This window comes from Mesoplodon bidens (assembly GCF_964165515.1).
Source record: "Mesoplodon bidens genome assembly, chromosome: 7".
Classification (NCBI taxonomy): Eukaryota; Metazoa; Chordata; class Mammalia; order Artiodactyla; family Ziphiidae; genus Mesoplodon; species Mesoplodon bidens.
Genome location: NC_138164.1, coordinates 116,660,439 through 116,683,850, shown reverse-complemented (window position 1 = coordinate 116,683,850; position 23,412 = coordinate 116,660,439). Strand labels below are relative to the sequence as shown.

The 23,412-nt window shown below is 47.1% G+C and overlaps 1 long non-coding RNA gene and 1 pseudogene across 2 annotated transcripts in view; one reads left to right on the top strand and one right to left on the bottom strand.

Annotated features, from left to right (window-relative positions):
- The window catches only part of LOC308619817, a 57,488-nt gene extending 34,317 nt beyond the window's left edge, over positions 1–23,171 (top strand). Inside the window, exons 2-3 of the long non-coding RNA XR_014016244.1 lie at positions 8,843–9,085; positions 22,644–23,171. This is a non-coding gene — a long non-coding RNA (uncharacterized lncRNA). The remainder of the gene's footprint in view (positions 1–8,842; positions 9,086–22,643) is intronic.
- LOC308620384 (putative ATP-dependent RNA helicase DDX28) lies at positions 4,623–6,555 on the bottom strand (annotated as a pseudogene). The gene has a single exon. The product of its transcript is annotated as a putative ATP-dependent RNA helicase DDX28 (transcript).
- Positions 23,172–23,412: the final 241 nt, after the last annotated feature.

Below are 23,412 nucleotides of genomic sequence, written 5' to 3'. Positions count from 1 at the left end.
CATCCTCCTTGGCTCGCAAAGTGCAGACTTCACTTTCTCCAGCTCACAAAGGGGCCCGTGAGGATTGAGCAGAGGAATGCCAGGTTTTCTTCCAGGCCAGCTTCCGCCCTGGGATGTTCAGGGCAGACTCTCATTTCAAACCTCACTTTCTGAGGCTCCTGGCTTATGGCCATTTAGTGTGCAGGGAGGCTCCTGGCTGAGGAAGGCTCAGACAGAACGACGCAGGTTCTAATCTGTGGTAGTGGGCAGTGGGGGAGGGGGCGGGAGGGGTCACTGCAGGAAGAGGCATTCGCTGTCTTAGGCAGTTAAACCATTGCCCTGTCTTCAGAATGGTTCAGCCAGCAAGATTCTGTGGAGTCCGCCTCCTGGTACCATGCTACAATCGCCGGATTTTGGGTCTGGAGCAACCGAGATCTTCGTCCGACTCTTCCGGAGCGTGCTTTCTCTCGGGAGCACATCTGGGGACTGGCTTCTCGGCTTCCGCCTTTGCTGGCATGGCCAAAGGAGCATCCCCGTAGGCCCGGTAGCCACCAACCAGGCAGTATGTCTCCCCATGCCGGCCCAACTGCGTTTCTCCACACCCTCGGTTGAGGACATGGTAGTGACCAGGTTTAGGGGGAGAAATGGGAGCCACAGCTGCCGCAAAGAAAATCAGAACTGATCAGTCACTTCTGCTGTACACAGTCTCCTGCCAGAATTTCCCTCTCTCATGTCTCTCCCAGTTTCTGGCTGAAGACCTTTAATCTACTTGACATCCCAAACACAGACTTGGCCCATCACCTCTATGAGTCCCTAGAGAAGGGACACTGGCTGCAAAAGCAATTCCTAGAGCCTACGGCTGCATCAGGTGAGGTAGTCTCTTCACCGTTGCCAGGGAAAACAGTAGAACCTGAAAGAAATTGCAATCATGATCCTCTCCATCTCTCCCTTCCACAACAGAGAAAACATTTCTTGCAGTGTGTCACTTCTGAGGCTTTAATGGAAACGTCTTTCAAGTTTTAGAAAAAGATAATCTAATATAAATTGGTTAAGGACCCCTCCCACTTTGGCAACCCCTCTTGGGCCCCATTTATAATGCCTGTTACAACCACACTGAACTCTAGCCCTCTGATACTTTTATCTAGATTAGAACAAGGCCAAATACTGAGGCAGAGTGATCAGGAGACTCAGAACCGGGTTCTGGGTACCAAGTGTAGGCTCACATCCACCCAGCCTCCTGGGACACCGTCTGCTCAGCCCTCCAGTCTCACTAGCGCTTCATCACCCCCCTTGGTCCTTCCGGTCTTCCCATGAATAGGGCACCACCCTCTCCCCTAGTACTCAGCAGCTCAGTATGGGATGTGTCTGAGGGGACCGATATAGATGTGTACAGGACAGCACAGAGGCGCCTGGGTTGGAAGGTGCGGTTCAAGAGTGGCCGTCTTCCTCAAACTGCTCCGTTTACCATCTGCCAACAAAAACGCACTTGTCTTTTGCTAAGAGGCCAATCAGGAAAGGGTCTGAATGGAAGCATCCTGTAGCCCAAAGCGGAAGGCAACATTTATAAAGATCAGAAGCTTCCTGAACACTAGTTCAGGGATGACCTTTCACTTGTCCTCAGCAGTGAGCACTGTGGGACACTGAAGGTGTCCCAGGTCACTGGTATTACTTACAGCTGGGAAAGTGCTGAGGTTTACGTAGTGGGCAAGCCCCACAGGAACATGTGGCAGCCAGGTGAGGTTGTGTGTACACCATGCCTCTTCTACAGGTGCCCGGTCTCGGTGTACCTGCTGCACTGCCCAGTCAGGGAACAGAGCACAGGTTTGAGTAAATATAGATGATCCGGTCAGACATTCTCTCTCAGACAACCAAAGAGATTGGTATCTGGTGGAGAACTGGTAGGGAAGTTTCTCTGAGGGCAGCACGTTTCCATAGTTACGCTGCCATGGAAACTGTGAGAAGGCCTGTGAGGTCATCACTACCCAGTGAGGTCATAAAAAGGAACCTGTGACTTGCGGTCAGGCTTCAGGAGGAGGGGCAGTTTTGTGGAGGAGAGCAGGGTGGAGGCAGAGGTACTCTGCCTGGCCCCTCACACCTGGGCCTCCCCACCCATGCCCTAGTCTAGTAGACACCCCACGTGGGGCGTGCAGGTGGGCTGGTACAGGAGGGCAAGAGAGACCCACATTCTGAAATTGGCTTGAGAGGCAAGATTAACGTTAAGAGACAGCTAGGTTGTATGGCACTGACCCTAAGAGGCAGAGAATTGTGTGGACTGGGGAATCAGGGAAGGCTCCTTGGCAGTGGGCCTGAAGGAGAAGTGAGATTTGGACCCATGGGGAAGAGAGGGAAGACATTCCAGTTTGGAAGAATACAAGCAAAGACACACTCTTCTCGACCTTGTCCTGCCCCAAATATAAATTCATAGAACCCTCACATTTTTACACCTGAGGGCTTAGAAAAACCAAGATGTTAAGGAGCCTACCCAGTGTTACACAGCTAGTGGAGAGGGGTTCTGCTCAATGGTTACGTTCATGTCGGGGCTCCGGATTTACAGCTGATAGGAATGTGAGGACAAGCTCATGCCGTTTCAAACATTTCCAAGTGATACTGAGAGAGATGTTAAAGGTGCAAAATGAGGGTGCTGAATGACCTCACAAAGTGGGAATGGTGGGCCCATTTTAATATGAAATTCAAAACAAATTCATGACAAAAGGACATAATACAAAATGACAACATAATCATTACACTCCCCTCTCCCCTAGAAGTAAAAATCATTATAATCCTCTCTCTCTCCACCATGAAAGGATGAGATAAAGGCTCAGCAGCAGCCCCCGTGAAAATCATGGTCAACACTGTGAAGAGGGGTTAGTAAGACAACTTGGTCCGACTCAGAGAAGGAAAGAGACAACTCTGCCCTTAGCCTGATCAGGCCCACAGGAAGGAACCACATTTGGGGCAGCTTTTGACAGTGTGGCAATGAGAGAGAACCTTCTTTAGGAGGGGACTCCCTGTTGCCGACCTTGAAAAAGCAAAGATGGGACCTTCGTTTACTGGGGCTGTTGCAGAGGGGATGTGCCCATGAGGTAGAGACTGCTTGGACTACCCTTTTACCCTGGTTGAGAACCACAGCACCTTCTATCCCTAAACTGCTTGAATCAGTGGGTGCCCGTTAGGACAGACGAAGTCAGGCCTCATTGGAGCAGACTGCCTTTGGGAGTGGTAGAAGGTAAAATGTGAAGGGGAATGCTCTGGCGGAGGTTTGTCACGGCAGGTGGGCCAGCATGAGACCATTCAGAATCTCCAAGGCTCCGGAGATTACTTGGCTGGGAGCATCCCTCTGATGTGGTGTGGGGACTCCTACCTTAACAGGACCTGGCTGGGCATCTGGGGGAGGCAGAATAAACGGTTTATTAACTTAAGAGAGCGAGAGAATCACCTGGGGGGTTCCACCAAACCACTTAAAAAGCCTTGTACCTGGATTCTTGAGCCAACCCTCAGAAAACTTATCTAGATCTGGAGTAGGGCTCAGGAAGCTGCACTTTTCATAAGCTTCCTGGGCAGTCCCACCACAGTGGTCCATGGATAGAGAGACCAAATTATTGTGTATTCTTGGTTGCTTTTGGGAGTCAAAGTGGGCAATATTAAAAACTGCAGCAGGCATATGTATAAACAGGGAATATTCAAGGCAAGCAGAGGTGTATAGTTATTCTATGCATGAATCAGATTTGAGAAAAGCTAGCCTGGTGGTTAAAGAACACAACCCTGAGGACAGACAAACCAGATTCTTTCCTACTGACTTCTGTGATTTTGACCAAGTTCTTTTATCCTTCTGACTGTTTCTTCATATGGAAAAGAGCTATGACTGTACATTTAGCACAATATTCTCTTTCGGCAAAGGTTGCTCTGGGTCCATTTGTGTTCTCTGCAACTTAACCCTTTCCAGTGCGCAAGCATTTTTAAGTTGTTTGGTGAAGTATTACATTTGACTTTCAACAGTTCATTACTTTGGGCAAAGCTTATATAATGCTGCAGAGACTAGAATCTATGCAGAGGTAGTGAGAGGATGTTATAAGCTTATTCTGCTGGTTTATAAAAAAGTTTAACCTTTTCTTCTCTTCCTCCACCTGCCACCAAGAGATGAGAAAGAAGGCAGAGCCTGGAAATGCACACCAAGCAATATTTCTGTGTCAGTTTGACTTTTATTCCTCTGCCAGTACTTCCCAGAGAGATTTCACCAAAAGTGCCTAAGCTTGCCTTGGCCATTGTTGTGAAGAAAATTTCTCTTTATTGCTAGTCACATCCCCCTTTCCTTCTCCTGGAGGCTTAATGGATGTTTGGGGGCAGGAAACAAAATTTAAACTAAAACATCAATTGAAAGAGCCTTCGTCCTAAGTGTGGTAGTTTGGAGTGTGAATCTTCTCAGGGTCTACTGAATTCTGCCCCAGTGGAAACTTATTAAGGGGCACCCATAGAAACATGGCTTATTGTTAGAAACCATGACATAATACAGAGCCAAGATCGACATTCTTCTTCACGTGAAAGACTACAGAGAGCCAAGCTCAGTAGTTCACCCTCAAGTGTTGGCCAGCAACTTATCTTTTGAAGCCAGACAGCAGCCCGGGTCTTCGGAAGGTGATTAGGCAGCCCAGAGCACCCTACTGACAAGTGTGCTCACCCATCCAGCACAGAGGGAAAGGTCCCTGTTATGGCATCATATATAAGCCTGCTGCAATAAGGTTTGCTGGTGCAAAGGCTCTCTCGCTGAGGCCCCCAGTCCTGGAAGGCTTCTCCTCTGGCGAGCTGCCAGTTCAATCTTCTGAGCCAGGCTCACGTCCCAGGGATGGGTCACAAAGCTGACGACGGTGCCTGGCACCTCGATCCCCACCCGGCCCACCCTCCCTGCTCTGTGGATGTAGTCTTGCAGGGTGAGAGGGAAATCATAATTGATGACTAGCTCCACCTGGGTGCTGTCCAGGCCCTGAGAGGTGATGTCTGTGCAGAGAAGAATGCCTCGGGAGCCCTTCTGGAAGGACTGGAAGATGCCTGCTCTCATTGAGGCTGGCATTTGTCCCTGCAGTCTTAAGTGTTGGATTTTGTGGTCATCCAGAATATATACCCCAGCCAGTTCACAGTGCTGTAGCAATTACAGAACACCAGAACAGTTCCTGCGGCGCCAGTCCTATATGCTCTGTCATGCTGCCTAAGGATCTGTACCAACCCAGTCACCTTCTCTGTTCCCTTCAGCCTCATGAATGTCTGTCTGACATGAGGCATGATGCAGTGGAGCTTGTCACTGGTAACAGGGGTTAGAGAGTCTAAGCTGGCAACTTTACTCAGCAGCTGGCCTACATCTTCGGGAAATGTGGCACCCACCAGCACTAACTGAGCTTTGGGATTGAAGGGGTCTTTTAAGTCAGCTGGGCCTTCTGCTATATGGCTCCCCTCCAAGATGTAATCCACCAGTTCCAGGAAGATTTCATCCAACAGCGTGTCTGCATCATCCAACACCAAGAAGGAGAGCTGCTCCAGGCTGATCAGTTGAGTTTTCAGGGCCTTCCACTGAGCCCCCGGAGTGGCCACCAGAATATCTGCTGGAGGTTGTTTGGACAGTTGCAGCCTGATTCTCCTCATGCCATGGCCTCCCCCTAACTCCCGCACCTGGAGGTCCAAGGAGCTGCCCAAGGCCTGGGCCACGGCACGCACCAGTTCGGCTAATTCTCGAGAAGGCACAAGAACGAGGCCTCGAGGAGCAGGGATACGACAGGGGTCCAGGCTTGGCTGGCCCAACAGCCGTTGAAGGAGAGGTAGCATGTAGCTGAGAGTTTTGCCACTGCCGGCTTCTGCGGCGCAGAGAATGTGGCGGCCGCGAAGAAGTGGGGGAATGGTACTCGACTGCACGTTTGTGGGCCGAACAACTTCGGGAGCAGCCTCTTGTAGTGCGCTCAGAACGGGGAGCTCCAGACACACTTCAGTGCAGCTGCCCTTGGGCGAAAGGTTCCGCAGCGCTGGAGCCTCATGTTGCGCGCACTCGATGGAGAAATGGTCCGCGTGGGTGCACCGATTCCTCCAGCCGAACGAAGAGAGTGGCGCGGGTTCCAAGAGCCCAGCGTGAGGTGAGCCGGCTGGTTCAACTCGGGTCGCCACGCTGACATCAGCGGCAGCCCAGGACGCGCCAGCATCGGCCACGGGGGGGGGGGCTACGCTGGCCGCTATGCCGCTCTTCCTGCTGCCACTGTAGAGCCCGCGGGCTGCGCACCACGGGCAGCGGCTCGTTGGGACCGCGGACCGTCAGGTCCCAGGAAGGCGCCAGAAGCAACCGAGCCGCGAGCGACAACAGCCGCAGCCGCCTTGCCAGAGCCATACTCCGCTTGCTGCGGGAGAGGCGCACGACAGTGACGTCACAGGCGCGCCAAGGCCTCGCGGACGGTGGCCGGCGCGGCTCAGTAAGGCCCGTGGAATCGGCGAACTGTGTGGAAGGAGCGGGATCTGTAGAGCTCAGCAGCGGCGAGCTCTGTAGGTCCGAACCGGGGATGGTGACTCCAGACCCCCGCCAACCTTGGGGAAGGGTGCGCGACGGAGGCAGGACCAGGGTCCGGCGGTACGCGGCGATGGGGCCCTGGCATTACGAACCAGGAGGGCGGAGGGCTTCTGGCGATCCGATGTCCGATCCCTGCCGTGCTCTTTCGTCGCCCTCACAGCTCCTGTCATGGCTTGGCCAGTTCGGGTCTCCCCCTGTGACTTATGATGAGGGTGCGGCGATGTTTTCCCAGATGTGGTCCCCGTGTAAGGTCTCTGAATACAAGTATTTATTGAGAGTCTGAGTGAATGGTCAGGCCTGGGGGCCGAGACCAGGAGTCCGGAGTCGTAGGTCCAGGCTCACCCTTCCCTTAGAGCTCCCCAGAGGGCCCCGAGGGCAAGCTGATGGCTTTCAGCGTATCTTCTCTTCAGTCAAGAGAACTCATCTCTTGGTACTTTTCCCCTTTCTTTTCAGCTGAGGTTCATTCTCCCCTCTCGTCACCCTTTACATCTTCTAATCCTGAACCCACTGCTTTCTTGGGTAGTTCATCTCCACCGGCTTTCCAGTCAGATACCTCAATTCCGTAAATAGCAGCGAGGAGGGTCCTGCTACAGGTTTGTGGCCTGTCCCACAAAGCCACGGTCAGGCAGAATATTTTACTTTAATTCAGTTGTTCAGGTTGCCAGAAAGCCTTAGACAACAGGTACTTCCTGAACGGATCCCGAAAATGGGTGTCCGATCATTTCTGTAATTTCCAGTGTCTTGGGTAGGAGATAAGGTAAACGTGGATTAATCACCTGGGAGGTTCTTAACATCTGGCGAAAGAGTTTTACTTTCATCAGATACCGTTATAGAGATAAATACTATCAAATTTCAAATAGCATTTTGATACCCGATAAACGTTCTGGAGAGTTACCTGTTAAGCCAGCGGAGGAGAGAGTTTTGAGTACTCATGGGTGAACAGAGTCATTGGATAGAGCAGTGGCTCCTGAGTGAGGGTGATTTTGCCCTCACCCTTCCTCCAGGACGTTTGACAATGGCTGGAGACAATTTTCATTGTCACGTCCAGGGTGTGGGGGTGGTGGTGCTGCAGGCATCTAGTGGGTAGAGGTCAGGATGCTACTACATATCGTACAAGGCATAGGACAGCCCTCCCCACCACCCCAAAAGAATTATCTGGCCCAAAATGTCAATAGCGTGGTATGGAGAAACCTTGGATAGAGGCTGAGGACTGAAGAGAGGCTGAGGTTCTCACATGTACTCTCACATGAGGTTGTCAGTCACATTTGCCAGACCCTTGTGTGGCCCTGCCCCTTTCCCAGAATCTGTATCAGGCACACTGATGGCCATTGCTTGTCATGGCCTTGGGATGAGAAAACCTTGGGGGCTCCTCAAAGTCATAAACACAGGAAGGAGTGATTTAGGAGGGTGACGTGGGAGAAGAGAGCTTTAGGAAGAACAAAATTGTCCTCATGTGTTTGGGAAATGGGCCAGATGGAAAAGAGATGAGGTGTGCCATGGGGTGTACCATTGCAGAAGGCAGACTGGGACTGATGCGTGACAGAGAGTCCGATTCTGAATTTGATATAGACTGCTGTAGCAACTAGAAATGCCTAGATCCGTCTAGAGAGTGCTGGGTTTTCTGTCACTGCAAAGTTCATGTATAGGCTGATGACCAGTGACTGGTGATATGAAAGAGGGGATTTCATATAAAGGATGCTCTAAGATATTGTGATTCTACACCACTTTTACGATTCTTTCCCAGAACCCGGAGCTCCTCGTTCGTTAGCTGAAGTGCTCGTTGGATGTCTGCTGTGACATGTTTCATCCATTTACATGTGCCACTCATTTTTCAGGTACAAAACAAAGAATCGCTTTGCACAAAGCCAGAAGGGCTACACTGAAAGAATTATCAGAAAAGAATAATACATAGGCATGTATTTGCATTGACTTTCTCCAAATATTTGAGACAGGGTAGCTGGTTAGTGGCTGCTTTCTCGTGCTTGAGCCCTTACAACGTGATCTCCTCCGAATGTCATAGGGATAGGAGCCTGTCTGAGTCTGTGTGTCTCTGCCCGTGGCCACTAGTTTCTTCTTGTCATTGCTTTAGGTACTGTGTAAGGCCCTTCTGTTTTCCTCCCACTCACAGCAGACACTGAGTAACCTCTAGTTGTGACTGAGATGCATATTTCACAGTATAGTACTTTAGAAATGAGAAAGGTTTACTTATTGTGGAAACAAATGTAGGCTCCTGGGAGTGTTAGTGTCACTTGGTAATGTTTTTCCCAGGGCTGCCATGGTAACTGACTTTGCCTGGTTACTCCCTACGTTTTCCATTCGGCACAGCAGGCCCACCGCTAGGCCTCTCACCTGAGAAGTCCAGAATCGGGAAGACACAGGCTGTATCAGTTGCACTGCAGACTTATTCACAATAGCCAAGATGATGAAGCAACCAAAATGTCCATCAACAGGTGAATGGATAAAGAAGAAGAGGTCCATGTACACAATGGAATATTCACCATGGAGAACAATGAATTACTGCTCTTTGAGGCACCACAGATGAGCCTAGAGATAATCATGGAACATGAGGTAAGTTGGAAATCAAAAGACCTATATCCTATGATATTACTTATAGGTGTTATCTAATAACTGACCCACAGGAAAATATTTCCACAGAGAAAGACACTCACAGCTGTAGGAAAAATTATACTTATCTAAAAGGAAAGGTGGGAGGAATGGATAAATGAAGATCAGTGTTATGTATACCAATACATATTATATACATGTGTCACAAAGACCGACCATATAGCAAGGGAGGTCTACGGAACACTGTATAATATTTTGCATGGGAAGAGGATCTGTATATGAATAGACATATATAATGTACAAATGATCCAGATTGTGTACAGCTAGGACAAACATTATTCTAATAATTACCCCGATTACAAAAATTAAGACAACCAACAAGAAGTAATGAGACATAAACGTATGGGGGTTTCTCCTGGCACATTCCATTCTAATTTACAACCTAGGAACACGACTTCCAGAAAGGCTCTCCTGCCCTACTACCCGGATTGGGGAATGGAGAAATACTGCCTCCTTGTGACCGTTTCACACAACAGCAGCTTTAAACCCACTGCTAATGGTCACTAACTATTCACCAAACGTGCAGTTCTGTAATGGCACCTGTCCACCAAAAAATTCCTGGGGTCGAAAACCGAATAGGAAATTCAAAAGAGGGCAACCTTCCAAGAAGACAATTTCAAGAGGTATATTGTATGCACACTTTGTTCTCCTTTTTTTTAAACAGAAACAAAAACGGTTTGGAAAAATGATGAATTTTAGGTATTTGTAAAGACACGCAAACCCAAATTACAAAAACCTATCAGCTCACAGCAGTCAGAATGGCCATTAACAAAAATGCTGCAAGCAATAAATGCTGAAGCGATTGTGGAGAAGTGCGTACCCTCCGTTCTAAGGGGGACGTGGTAAGAGCCACTAATGAAAACACAATGGAGGTGCTTTGAAAGGGGAAACATTGCCCTACGAGGCAATCAGTCATACCCACTGCTGGACCTGTCACCTGAGAAAATGAGAATCAAAACCTCACAGACTGGCAATTCTGCACTCCAGCAATACTTACCATAGCCAACACTTGGAAGCAACGAAAATGTCCATCAACAGAGGAGTGCACCAAGAAGCAGTGGTCCATGTACACAATGGAATATTACTCCAATAAAAAGTTTAAATTAAATTTAAAAACAAACATAAGTAAGGAGACGTAAGCATTTGGGGGTTTATCTGGGCACATTCCTCTCTAATTTATAACCGAGGAACACCACTGGCAGGAAGGTCTGTTTCCCTAGTACCAGCGTGGGGAACGTAGAAAGGCTGCCACCCTCTGGCCGTTACCTGCAAAAGCAGCTTTAAAGCCTGTGCTAATGGTCACTTCATGTGAACAAGTACTGCAGGGCTGTAAATGAAACCTGCCCTCAAAATGTCTTGAGGGAGGTAATGGCCAAAAAATTTCAAAATGTGACACATACTTTAAGAAAACACTTTGAAGAGCTAAGCTGTAATCACAGTTTGAAAAATAAGAAGGACATGCCTTAAAGCTTAATGTCAAGGGATTATGAGACACACGGAAATTCAACCACAAAGAGGTATCAGTTCACACCCCTCAGAATAACCTTCAGCACGAAACCCATAATCAATAAATGCTGGGGCTTCCCTGGTGGCGCAGTGGTTGAGAGTCCACCTGCGATGCAGGGGACGCGGGTTCGTACTCCGTTCTGGGAAGATCCCACATGCCGCGGGTGCCTGTGCTCCGCAATGGGAGAGGCCACAACAGTGAGAGGCCCGTGTACTGCAAAACAAACAAACGAAAATAAATAAATGAATGAATGAATGAATGAATGCATGCTGAAGGTGTTGTGGAGAAATGCATACCCTCAACTTTCAGTGGGATGTACCCTGGAAAGAGCCACTAATGAGAACAGAATGGAGATGCCTTTAAAAGGTACACATTGAGCTACAATATCATTCAGCAGGCCCATTCCTGGACCTATAACCAAAGAAGACAGAATTGGAAAGGCACAGGAAGGCAAATGTGCACTGCACAGTATTACAATAGCCAAGATATGGAAGTAACCAAAAAGTCCAGCAACAGATGAGTGGACAAAGAAGAACTGGTACCAGTACAGACAAAATACTAGCCAAGGAAAAAAAGGACACATTGCCCTGTGCAGCACCGTAGATGATTCTAGATGGAATCACACAACCTGGAGTAAGTCAGAAATTCTGAGAAAGACACATATCGTATGATATCACTTATAGGTGTTACCTAAAAATTGATACCAGTGAAGATATTCCCACAGAGAAGGGCTATCAGAGGTTCATTAAACAAATTTATGGTTCACCAATGGAAAGGTGTGAGGATTGGATACATTAGGATATTGGGGTTAACAGACGTATACAAACACAGGTGAAATATATAATCACCAAAGACCTACGGAATACCAAGAGAAGACTACTCAACATTCTGTCATAACGTACATGGGAAAAGGATCCCAGGAAGAACAGACATATGTTTATGTATAAAAGAACCACATCTTGCACACCTAGAACAAGCCAAACCCTGTAATCAAACTTGCTGTGATAAAAAATAAAAACAATGAACAAGAAGTAGTGAGACAAACTTGAGGGGCTTTCTCCTGGCACATTCCATTCTAAATTCCAATCTAGAACACGACTTCCACTGAGGCTCTGTTGCCCTAGTAACCGGATTTGGTGAGGGAGAACTGCTGCCCCCTTGTGGCCGTTTCACACAACAGCAGCTTTAATCCCAGCGCTAATGGTCAGTTGATATTCAAAATAATTTCAGGCCTGTAAATGACACCTGCCCTGAAAACAAATCCTGGGGTCACATATCGACCAAAAAATTCAAAAGACGTCCATATTTCAAACCGACAGTTTCAAGAGGCATAATTTATGCACATTTGGCTTCTGTTTCTTTTCCTTTCTTTTTTTGTTAAAAAAATGGGAATGGAAAAAGGCTGAACATCAGGAATTAATAAAGCCATGCAAGTCCACTGTACGAAAACGGTCACCTCACAGCCGTCAGAATGATTATCAGCAAAAAAAAGTCTAAAAGAATAAATGCTGAAGGGGTTTTAGAGAACTGTGTACCCTTTAGCTGCTGGTGGGATGAAACCTGGTAACAGCCAGTAGTGAGACCAGATTGGAGGTGCGTTTAAGGGTAAAAATGGAGCTACCATGTGATCTGGTAGGCCCACTAATGGGCCTATCACATGAGTAGACCAGAATCAAAAAGACACAGGCTGGCAATCCTGCACTGCAGCAACATGTACCATCCCAAGACCAGGAAGAAACCAAAATGTCCATCAACAGAAAAATGCACCAAGAAGAAGTCGTCCATGTACACAATGGAATATTAGCCATGAAAAAGCATGGAACAGTGCCGTTGGCACCACCATAGAAGGATCTACAGATAATCACCCAACTTGAAGTAAGAAACCGAAAGACAGACATCCTATGACATCACTTATAGGTGTTAGCTAAAAATTGATACCCACGAACTTATTTCCAAGAGAAGGAAAAGCATGGATTAAGAAAATAAAAGTACGTTTAACCTGATGGAAAGTTGTAAGGAATGGATGAATTAGGATATGGGGCTTAAGAGACATGTACTAATACATATGAAATATTTCATCACAAAATACCTATGGAATACCAAGAAAGGTCTACTCGACACTCTGTAATAACCTACACGGGAAGGGCTCCAAAGATGAGTAGACAGATACATTGATATAATGAACCAGATTCTGTAAACCTAGGAGAAACAAAATATTTTCTTATCGAATTTGCTCTGATAATTAATAAAAACTAAATTTAAAAACAATCAAGAAGAAAGGAGATATAAGCTCTTGGGGGGTTTCCCTGGCACATTCTACTCTAATTTGCAGCCTACTAACACGATTTCCTGGAAGGCTGTACTGCCCAAAAATGGAGTGGGAAATGTACAAATGCTGCCGGCTTGTGGACGTTTCCCACAAGTGCAGCTTTAAGCCCACAGCTAATGGTCACTTAACATTCACAAGGACTCAGCGCTGTAAAGGACACCTGCCCTAAAAAAATTGTGCTGCGGAAGGGAATGGACAAAAAATTTCAGAACAGGCAAATGTTTCAAGAAGAGAGTATGAAGAGGTACGTTTGACTCACTCTCTTTAAAAAAATGGAAAATGAATAAAAACTTAACCTTAGGAATTATTAGATTCATGCAACTCTAATTTACAGAAAGTTTACAACTCACACCTGTCAACTGACGATCAGCAAAAATTCTACAAACAATAAATACTGAAGGATATTTAGAGGACTGTGTACCCTCTAGCTGCTGGTGAGATGTAAAGTGGTAAGAGTGAATCATGAGAACAGAAACGAGCTGCGTTAGAAAAACAAAAATTGAACACCATTCGATGCAGCAGACCCACCAGCAGGCCTCTCACCTGAGAAGTGCCGAATCGGGAAGACAGAGGCTGCAACAGCTGCACTGCAGCCTTATTCACAATAGCCAAGATGGTGAAGCAACCAAAATGTCCATCAACAGGTGAATGGATAATGAAGTAGTGGTCCATGTACACAGTGGAACTTTCCCCATTTAAAACAATGAAACACTGCCCTTTGAGGCACCACAAATGAGCTTAGAGATAATCATGGAACATGAGGTAATTTGCAAAGCAAAAGACCTATATCCTATGATATTTACTTATAGGCGTTATCTAATAGCTGACCCGAATTCACATATTTCCACAGAGAAAGACAATAACAAATGTAGGAAAAAAATATACTTATCTAAAAGGAAAGGTGGGGGGAATGGATAAATGAAGATCAGTGTTATGTATACCAATACATATTATATACATGTGTCAAAAAGACCGACCATATAGCAAGGCAGGTCTACGGAACGCTGTGTAATATTTTGCATGGGAAGAGGATCTGTATATGAATAGACATATAAAATGTACAAATGAACCAGATTGTGTACAGCTAGGACAAACAATATTCTAATCATCACACCGATTACAAAAATTAAGACAACCAACAAGTAATGAGACATAAACGTATGGGGGTTTCTCCTAGCACATTCCATTCTAATTGACAACCTAGGAACACGACTTCCAGAAAGGCTCTGCTGCCCTACTACCCAGATTGGGGAATGGAGAAATGCTGCCTCCTAGTGGCCGTTTCACACAACAGCAGCTTTAAACCCACTGCTAATGGTCACTAACTATTCACTAATCTTGCAGTTCTGTAACGACACCTGTCCACCAAAATAATCCTGGGGTCGAAAATTGAATAAAAAATTGAAAAGAGGGCAACCTTCCAAGAGGACAATTTGAAAAGGTTTATTGTATGCATACTTTTTTCTCCTTTTTTTAAAAACACAAACAAAAAAAGCTTGGAAAAATGATGAGTTTTAGGAATTTATAAAGACATGCAAACCCAAATTACAAAAACCTATCAGCTCACAGCAGTCAGAATGGCCATTAACAAAATGCTGCAAGCAATAAATGCTGAAGCAATTGTGGAGAAGTGCGTACCCTCCGTTCTAAGGGGGACGTGGTAAGAGCCACTAATGAAAACACAATGGAGGTGCTTTGAAAAGGGAAACATTGCACTACCAGGCAATCAATCATACCCACTGCTGGACCTGTCACCTGAGAAAATGAGAATCAAAACCTCACAGACTGGCAATTCTGCACTCCAGCAATACTTACCATAGCCAACACTTGGAAGCAACGAAAATGTCCATCAACAGAGGAGTGCACCAAGAAGCAGTGGTCCATGTACACAATGGAATATTACTCCAATAAAAAGTATAAATTAAATTTAAAAACAAACATAAGTAAGGAGACGTAAGCATTTGGGGGTTTATCTGGGCACATTCCTCTCTAATTTATAACCGAGGAACACCACTGGCAGGAAGGTCTGTTTCCCTAGTACCAGCGTGGGGAACGTAGAAAGGCTGCCACCCTCTGGCCGTTACCTGCAAAAGCAGCTTAAAACCTGTGCTAATGGTCACTTCATGTGAACAAGTACTGCATGGCTGTAAATGACACCTGCCCACAAAATGCCTTGAGGGAGGTAATGGCCAAAAAATTTCAAAATGTGACTCATACTTTAAGAAAACACTTTGAAGAGCTAAGCTGTAATCACAGTTTGAAAAATAAAATGGACATGCCTTAAAGCTTAATTTCAACGGATTATGAGACACACGCAAATTCAGCTACAAAGAGGTTTCAGCTGGTACACCTCAGAATAACCATCAGCAAGAAACCTATAAACAATAAATGCTGAAGTGTTTGTGGAGAAATGCATAACCTCAACTTTCAGTTGGACATACCCTTGAAAGATCCACTAATGAGAACAGAATGGAGATGCCTTTAAAAGGTACACGTTGAGCTACAATATCATTCAGCAGGCCCATTCCTGGACCTATAACCAAAGAAGACAGAATTGGAAAGGCACAGGAAGGCAAATGTGCACTGCACAGTATTACAATAGCCAAGATATGGAAGTAACCAAAAAGTCCATCAACAGATGAGTGGACAAAGAAGAACTGGTACAAGTACAGACAAAATATTAGCCAAGGAAAAAAAGGACACATTGCCCTGTGCAGCACCGTAGATGATTCTAGATGGAATCACACAACCTGGAGTAAGTCAGAAAGAGAAAGACACATATCGTATGATATCCTTATAGGTGTTACCTAAAAATTGATACCAGTGAAGATATTCCCACAGAGAAGGGCTATCAGAGATTCATTAAACAAATTTATGGTTCACCAATGGAAAGGTGTGAGGATTGGATACATTAGGATATTGGGGTTAACAGACGTATACAAACACAGGTGAAATATATAATCACCAAAGACCTACGGAATACCAAGAGAAGACTATTCAACATTCTGTCATAACGTACATGGGATAAGGATCCCAGGAAGAATAGACATATGTTTATATGTAAAAGAACCACATCTTGCACACCTAGAACAAGCCAAACCCTGTAATCAAACTTGCTGTGATAAAAAATAAAAATTAAATAAAAACAACGAACAAGAAGTAGTGAGACATAAACTTAAGGGGCTTTTTCCTGGGATATTCCATTCTAAGTTATAACCTAGAACACGACTTCCATTGAGGCTCTGTTGCCCTAGTAACCAGATTTGGTAAAGGAGAACTGCTGCCACCTTGTGGCCGTTTCACACAACAGCAGCTTTAATCCCAGCGCTAATGGTCAGTTGATATTCAAAATAATTTCAGGCCTGTAAATGACACCTGCCCTGAAAACAAATCCTGGGGTCATATATAGACCAAAAATTCAAAAGACGTCCATATTTCAAACCGACAGTTTCAAGAGGCATAATTTATGCACATTTGGCTTCTGTTTCTTTTCCTTTCTTTGTTTCTTAAAAAATTGGGAACGGAAAAGGGCTGAACATCAGGAATTAATAAAGCCATGCAAGTCCAGTGTACGAAAACGTTCACCTCACAGCCGTCAGAATGATTATCAGCAAAAAAAGTCTAAAAGAATAAATGCTGAAGGGGTTTTAGAGAACTGTGTACCCTTTAGCTGCTGGTGGGATGAAACCTGGTAACAGCCAGTAGTGAGACCAGATTGGAGGTGCGTTTAGGGGTAAAAATGGAGCTACCATGTGATCTTGTAGGCCCACTCATGGGGTTATCACCTGATTAGACCAGAATCAAAAAGACACAGGCTGGCAATCCTGCACTGCAGCAACATGTACCATCCCAAGACCTGGAAGAAACCAAAATATCCATCAACAGAAAAATGCACCAAGAAGAAGTCGTCCATGTACACAATGGAATATTAGCCATGAAAAAGCATGGAACAGTGCCGTTGGCACCACCATAGAAGGATCTACAGATAATCACCCAACATGAAGTAAGAAAGAAACCGAAAGACAGACATCCTATGACATCACTTATAGGTGTTACCTAAAAATTGATACCCATGAAATAATTTCCAAGAGAAGGACACACATAGATTCAGAAAACCAAATTATGTTTAACCAAATGGAAAGGTGTAAGGAATGTATGAATTAGGATATGGGGGTTAACAGACATGTACTAATACATATGAAATATATAATCACACAATACCTACGGAATACGAAGAGAGGTCTACTCAACACTCTATAATAACATACACGGGAAAGGATCCAAAGAGGAATAGACAGATACATTGATAGGATGAACCAGAGACTGTACACCTAGGAGAATCTACATTTTTATCAAATTTGCTCTGATAATTAATAAAAATTAAATTTAAAAAGCAAACAACAATTTAGGATATATATGCTCTTGGGGCTTTGCGCTGGCACATTCCACTCTAATTTGCTGCTTACTAACACAATTTCCAGGAAAGCTCTGTTGCCCAAAAACCCAGAGTTGGAAATGTAGAAATGCTGCCGCCTTGTGGCCGTTTCCCACAAGAGCGACTTTAAACCCACCGCTAATGGTCACTTAACATTCAGAAGGACTCAGGGCTGTAAAGGACACCTGCCCTAAACAACTGTGCGGAGGTAGGGAATGGCCAAAAAAATTCAAAACTGCAAATTTTTCAAGAAAATAATATGAAAAGGTTAATTTGGCTCACTCTCTTTAAAAAAAAGGAAAATGGATAAAAGCCCAACCTCAGTAATTATTAGAGTCGTGCAAATCTAATCTACAAAAATGTTTCAACTCACACCAGTCAACTGGCCATCAGCAAAAAGACTACAAACAATAAATATTGAAGGGGTTTTAGAGAACACTGTACCCTCTAGCTTCTGGTGAGATGTAAAGTGGTAACAGCCAATAATGAGAACAGAAGGGAGCTGCAATTAAAATAAAAATTGAGGTACCATTCAATCCAGCAGTCACACCACTGGGCCTCTCACCTGAGACCTGAATCGAGAAGACCCGGGCTGCAAAATCTGCACTGCAGCCTTATTCACAATAGCCAAGACAGTGAAGCAACCAAAATGTCCATCAACAGATGAACAGATAAAGAAGAAGTGGTCTATTTATACAACAGAATATTAGCCATGGAAAACAATGAAACACTGCTATTTGAGGCACCATAGATGAGCTTGGAGATAATCACAGAACATGAGGTAAGTCAGAAAGCAAAAACCTATATCCTATGATATCACTTATAGGTGTTAACTAATAACTAACACAAATGAACATATTTCCACAGAGAAAGACACTCACAGACTTAGAAGTATGCTTATCTAAAAGGATAGGTGGGGTGAATGGAAAAATTAAGATTAGGGTTACCATACGTGTACAAATACCTATTAAATACATATATCAAAAGACTGACCATATAGCAAGTGAGGTCTATGGAACTGTGGAGACGTCCCAATCACCTGACTGCCCTCCGACCTGCCGTGAATTGGAGACTGAGACCAGGCACGCCTCTCTCCTTCTCCATTCACTCAGGGACAGACTGGGGGTCATGGGAACCTCAGAATCGAAACCAGATTCTAAGACACCCCTGGGGTGTCTCCTAGCCAATTTTACAGCCCTCGGTTTCTCCCAAGTTCTCCGTTGCCGACGGCTTATTTTCTATTCCACTGTGGCCAGGCCACAATATCCTCTAGACAATCAATCCAAATGGCCTCCTGAAGGGACTTTCAATTTTAACATCCTCCGTGATCTAGATAATTACTGCCGCAGGATGGGCAAATGATCCGAGGTCCCCTATGTTCAGGCCTTCTGGTATTTACGCTCCCGCCCCTCCCTCTACGTCGATTGTTCCACTTCCCAGATCTTTCTTGCCAAACAGACATCTCCTACATCCAAGCCCCCAATTTCCTTTGATGATGACTCCTCTCCACTAGGCGACCCACCCGAATCTCTCGCCTCTCCCCCCTCCAGAGCTCCTCTCCAGCCTCCACCCAACCCTGAAGCGGTCCCTCCTCATCCCGCAGCCGCTCCGGCCCATCCAACTGCTCCCCCGCCTCCCTCAACGGTTTCTCCTCCCTCGCCCCTTGCTTCGCCAATTAGTGCACATACACGCTCTCATGACTCCCAAGATCCAAATCTCCTCTGCCCTCTGAGGGAGGTAGAAGGAGCGGAAGGATTAGTTAGAGTTCATGTTCCCTTTTCCCTCCAAGTTCTCTCTCAAATAGAAACGCGATTAGGCTCCTTTTCGGCCGACTCTTCCCGCTACATCAAATAATTTCGCTACCTCTCTCAAGCTTACGATCTAACCTGGTATGATATCTCTGTGATCCTATCTTCTACTCTGACCCCTGATGAGAGGGAAAGAGAATTCAAAGTGCTGCCCGAAACCATGCAGATCAGGTTCACCTTACCGACAACTCCATGCCTGTCGGAGTGACTGCTGTACCTGGTACCAATCCAGGCTGGACTTATCAGGATGGGCAAGATGGCCGTCATAAACACGACCTCATGATCCAGTGCCTCCTGGCTGGCATGCAGGCTGCTGCTCATAAGGTAGTCAATTTTGAAAAACTAAAGAGATAATCCAAGAACCTAACGAAAATCCAGCTATCTTTCTCAATCGCCTAACAGCGGCCTTAACTTTCTACACCCAGCTGGATCCCGACATCCCGACAGGGGCAGCGGTCCTAGCCATCCATTTTATCACCCAATCAGCCCCGGACATCTGAAAGAAATTAAAACGGGCAGAAGATGGCCCTCAAACCCCTATTCGAGATCTGGTAAAGATGGCCTTTAAAGTCTACAATGGCCATGAGGATTTGGCAGGATCCAGCTGACAGGCTCGGAGGCACCAGAAGGTGGCCCTCCAAACCCAACCTCTTGTCGCCGCCCTAAGGCCGGCCATCTCCCATGTATCACAGCATCCATGGGGTCCGCAAAAGGCAACCCCGCCGGGGGCCTGCTTCAAATGCAGAAAAGAAGGCCACTGGGCTCGCCAATGTCCCAATCCCCGACCTCCTTCTAAGCCCTGTCCCAGCTGCGGGTTAACGGGCCACTGGAAGAGTGACTGCCTTACGACTGGCCCTCCCCCAGCGTCTCCACGTGGGGTGCAGGCCGACCCAATGGCATTACCACTCGAACTGCTGGGATTGGCTGACGACTGACGGCACCCGGACTCGAAGACCCCCATCACCCTCGCCGAGCCCAGGGTAACGCTACAGGTAGTGGATAAGTCCATCTCATTTCTGGTGGACACAGGGGCTACCTATACGGTCCTGCCTACTTATTCTGGGCCAGTTACTCCTTCCCAGATCTCGGTCATGGGTATTGATGGCAAACCATCCTTCCCACTCCAGACCGGTCCACTCCCATGTCATATCGAAGGACTCCCTTTTACTCATTCCTTCTTAGTGATACCATCCTTCCCAGTTCCCTTGCTAGGCCGAGATGTCCTTTTCCACTTAGGGGCCTCCCTCCAGCTGGTTAGACTTGACGCTAAGGTCCCCTCCTCCCAACTCCTGCTTCCTCTTCTCGGCCTGTCTCTAGAACCCTCCCCCTCCTATCCCCCTCTTCCAATCACACCAACCCCATCAATCCCCAAGTCTGGGATACTTCTAAGCCCATAATAGCAACACACCATTCCCCCGTCCTCATCCGCCTAAAGGACCCCTCCAAATTTCTATCAAGGCCCCAATTTCCCATCTCTGAGACTCACCTTAGGGGCCTACAACCTATTATCACCAGACTCCTAAGCCAGGGACTCCTTATCACCACTGACTCTCCCTGAAACACCCCCATCCTGCCTGTCCGCAAGGCCTCTGAGGATTATCGCCTGGTCCAGGACCTCCGACTAATCAATGAGGCCATAATTCCTCTGCACCCAGTAGTACCAAACCCATACACCTTGCTCTCCCATATCCCCCCATCCACAACCCAGTTTACGGTTCTGGATCTCAAAGATGCCTTTTTCACTATCCCCCTACATCCCGACTCCTATTTCCTCTTCGCCTTTACCTGGACGGATCCACATACTCATACTTCCAGTCAGCTCACCTGGACGGTTCTTCCCCAGGACTTCTGCGACAGTCCTCACTTCTTCGGTCAGGCGCTGGCACAGGACCTCACTTCCTGCTCCGGTACCCCCAGCACACTCCTTCAATATGTAGATGACCTCCTCCTTTGTAGCCCATCTCTCAGCCTCTCAAGACAACATACTGCAGATCTCCTCAATTACCTTGGCTCTCGCGGTTATCGGGTCTCCCCAGCCAAGGCTCAGTTACCTGTATCTTCTGTAACCTACCTGGGGCTCCATCTCACCCCTACCACAAAAGATCTAACAGCCGATCGCACCCGGATTATCCGTGAACTCCAGCCTCCGGAAACAGCGGAACAAATTCTCTCCTTTTTGGACCTTATAGGATTTTTCTGACACTGGATCCCTAACCTTGCTCTCCTCGCTAAACCCTTATATCTAGCCGCTAAGGAAACCCCTCAAGGACTCCTCACCTCTCCTTCCGCCATTCAACAGGCCTTTCTCACCCTCTGTAACGCTCTGGTATCTTCTCCTCCCCTTTCTCTGCCCAACCCAAACTGACCTTTTCACCTTTTTGTGGATGAACGGGCCGGAATAGCCACTGGACTCCTTGCCCAGCCTGTAGAGCCTTCCTACCACCCCGTGGCTTACCTCTCCAAACAGCTAGACCCAACCATTCAGGGATGGCAACCATGCCTTCGGGCCCTAGCAGCAGCAGCCGAACTGACCAAACACTACAGATACCCAACCACACAGGAATAGGTAACATCTCCGACTGCTTTCTATGTGCCTCGCTTGGCCGTCCACCCTTGGCTGCTGTCCCACTCGACCAGCCCTTCAATTCTACTTCCTACACATCCCAAAACCCACCTTTTTCCCCGTTAAAAGTCCCCATATTCCTTGATTCAAAAAAATCTCACTATCTGTTACGGCAGCCGCCCAAATCTACCTGATACTGGGTTTCTTTGCAACACATCCCTCACGGTAAACACATCAATTGAAGCACCACCAGGCATGTTTTTGTGGTGCAATGGTTCCCTCACAAAAGAGATCAATTCTTCCTCCCCCTTCCCATGTATCCCCGTTACTCTCGTCCCACAACTCACACTGTATAGCCAAGACGAATTTTCCTCGCTAATCACGCCGCCCTTTACCTGACAAAAAAGAGCTATCTTTCTTGCTCTGGTCGCAGGCATCTCTCTCGCCTCCTCCCTGGTCGCTGCAGGCCTCGGGGGCGGGGCGGGGGGGAGCTCTAACACATAGTGTTTCAACATCCCGCGACTTAGAACATAAACTCCAGCTAGCCATTGAAGGCTCCGCCGCCTCCATCTCCTCTCTCCAGTGCCAAATCACCTCCATAGCCCGAGTCGCTCTCCAGAATCGACGAGCCCTGGATCTCCTGACGGCCGACAAAGGTGGTACCTGCCTCTTCCTACAGGAGGAATGCTGCTGTAAACGTCCTCCATCGCTTAAGAGAAGAACTCCAACGCAAACACCAACAGTCCGCCTCCCCAATTCCCGATTGGTGGCGATCCACCCTCTATACCTGGCTAACACCAATCTGAGGCCCCTTAATTCTCATCTGTATCTTGCTCATGTTTGCCCCCTGTTTTCTTAGGTTCCTTCGCCGGCGCATGGAGGAAGTCTCTCGGGTGGCCACAAACCAAATGTTCCTCGGTCCTTACACCTTGCTTCCTACAGAAACCCCCACTGGTCTCCCCTAAGCCTCGGACCTCTGGTCGCCCGACTCCCCTTTCGACGCCCCCATTCAGCATGAAGTAGCCAGAGATCGGAACGCCGCCCCATTACACCAGATGTCGGGATGTAAGGCCAACTGGCCCGAGGCAGGGGAACGCAATCAGATTCACAGGTTGCATCAGACCGAAACTCCCTGGACCACCCAGTTCCAGAAGCTGACCTGGAGACATTCTGGACCACCCAGTTCCAGGAACTGACCTGGCGGCCCAGCCTTCCCGCCTTTCGAGGGACAGGACTAGCGGTCCCAAGACTGATGTAACCGGCACCAGATAGTGCCACGACACCCCAAGAGACCACCAGATAAGGAATACCCTGCGCCCTCCCAGATTCACCACACCCCTTTCCCTTCCCCTATAAAATCTTGCCCAGCCCTCGCCCGGGGGCGACTTCTCTGGCCCCTCTCTCGGACCAGTGAACCTCGCCCGGCAGCGCCCCCTAATAAAGCTCACTTGAAGCTTTCCTCTGTTTCGCGATGCCGTTTGTTAAGATCCGACCTTACACTTAAACATCAAGGATGGCTCTGAGCTGAATTGCTGCAAAACAAGACTATCCCGTGCAAAGAAGCCAGTAGAGCTTTGTATCCCATCAGCTACAGGAAGAGAATGGCTGCAGGCTACTGAAAGCCAGCA